Here is a 2500-nt window from a genome sequence, read left to right on the forward strand (position 1 = left end):
GATTCTTTGGCCACTTTCTTCCCATAGGTGTAATGATTGAAACGCTCCAGGCTGAACTGAACTGCTAGAAGTTCTTTTTCTATTTGGGCATATCTTGATTCTGCCTCGGTTAAAGATCTTAAAGCATAGGCTACTGGAAATCAGTAACACTGCCCCTAGCCCAGTTGGTGAGGCATCACAGCTGATTGTGACAGGCTTTCTTACATCAAAAAACCTTAGAACTGGACCTCCGTCTTTGGTAAGGATTGCTTTAATCTCTCGAAATGCTTGGTCTTGTACATATATGACCACTCAAATTCAGTGTCCTTTCTTAGGAGAATTCTAATGGGTTCAGTGACTGTTGCCAAATTGGGAATAAACTTTCCTAAATAATTCACTGTTCCAAGAAGTCTCTTAACTCCCTTTTTATCAGATGGTGTTGGCATCTCGTTAATGGCACGAACTTTGTTGTCGTCAGGTTTGATTCCATCCTGTGTGAGTTTGTGACCAATATATGTAACCTCTTTGCACTTCAAGACGCATTTTTCTTTGTTCAGTGTTAAGTTGATCTTCTCACAGCGTTCCAAGACTGAGTGTAGACGCTGATCATGTTTGACTTCTGTTTCTGCAAGCACTATGATGTCATCTATGTCAGTTTCAACTCCTTCTAAATCACTGAAGTGTTGGCTCATGCACTTTTGGAAGACTTCTTGGGCAGATTTGATGCTAAAAGGAGTGACCTGATAACAGAACCGTCCAAACGGTGTATTGACAGTGGTCAGCAGCTGACTTTCTTCATCCAAGGGTATCTGCCAATAGGCACGATTTGCATCTAATTTGGTGAACCATTTTGCATTTGCCACTCGTGCTGTAATATCCTCAATCGTGGAGAGTTGGAGCAGTGTTTGTTCTGTTTTAATGGCTTTGTTTAGATGTCTGGGATCCAAACAGATGCGCAAACTTCCGTCAGGCTTTTCAACGATGGCCAGAGAACTCACCCAGTCGATGGGTTCCTCTACTTTACGAATAACTCCACGTTTCTCCATGTCTTCCAACTCTGTCTTTACCCTGTCTCTTAGAGCTGCTGGTATCGTTCTGGGAGGGTTGACAACCGGCGTCACTGTGGGGTCTACTTCAATGTGGTAAGGTCGCTCCAAACGGCCCAATCCAGTAAAATCGTTTGCATATACTTCTGCTCGACTTCTTCTTTCAATTGCTGTGGGGATTTACCACTTTTCACATCGGCATCTAGTTTGGATCGTTCTTCCTCTACGTCAGTCATCATCACCACTTTGATTAAACCCAGGTCTTGAGAAGACCTGAGTCCCAGTAATCCTGGTTTATTTGTGTCAACTATGTGGAACATCAACTCTTTTTCTACATTTGCAGGTGCAATATGCAATGTACCAGTAGAGTGTGATCAAACATGTAACATACAGCCTCGTCCTCCTGAAAGATGTCGTATTAATTCTCCTGAAGACGGACGGTGCCTACTAATTAAAGATATTTTTGCCCCGGTGTGTGATTATACAGGAAATGTAGATCTGAACAAGTGTTATTGAAATCCGAAAAGAAAATTGGGTGTAACCACGCATTTTCAAAGATAATTTATGAATAATATTCGTAAAAAGCTTTGAAATACAAAGCAATGTATGGCGTTCTTTCTCAAACTGAAGTTTCATTATCTCTCAAAAATGCACTGTGGACTGCCGGTGGGAATTTACGTGTGTCTGCCCCACCACTTTCGCTTGTAAATAGTTCAAATTCTTACGAGATTACGGCAGAACTGAGCGCATATGGAAGGCTCTATAATCGTGGAAAGGCTCTCCGAGAAGACTTGAAAATGAAGATTATACAAGACATTATCGGGAAAGGGGGAGATTTCACCACAGGTTTGTTTGTGGGAAGTTTTTTTGCGATTGCCAAAGAAATCAGAGATAAATTTTGAAAACGTGTTTTTCCATTGTTGCGGTTGTTTTGCACACCTTAAGCCCGTGGGAAAGGAATTTCATCAAAATGTTTAACGAAAGTGGGCGGCGCAGTGACTCGATAATTTTGGCCTATTCCACAGGTCGGTGGTTTTCGTAGTATATCACTCGATTCTTACCTTGCGTCCCTTCTCTTTCTTGCACGCTTTTTTTTTATACTCATTTGCGCTGTTCACATTTCAAAGGTGCCTTTGCAAACTTCCTTTTTTTAATTTGGGCAGAGCTTGATTTCTTCCTTTTTACGAACATTTTTTCCCTTAGCCCTCAATGTACTGTTGTTGTCGGTTTCTCGGTGCGTGCTTTTCCTTTCCTGCTCTTCCCCTCCCTCCTAACATTTTATGCAATCGCCCGAAAAAATCAACCTTGCCCGCGGAAACGCTAGCTTGCTTTTTTTCGGCATTTCTCAACGGGTGACCCGAAAACACTGACTCCCGGTTCGTAGATCCCCCTACGGACCCCCTTCACAGACCACCTCAAAACAACATAGAATTTAAAATGAATAAAATAAATAACAACTAAAGATCTGTCTTACC

Source organism: Montipora foliosa, chromosome 9 (assembly GCF_036669935.1).
Source record: "Montipora foliosa isolate CH-2021 chromosome 9, ASM3666993v2, whole genome shotgun sequence".
NCBI classification, from domain to species: Eukaryota; Metazoa; Cnidaria; class Anthozoa; order Scleractinia; family Acroporidae; genus Montipora; species Montipora foliosa.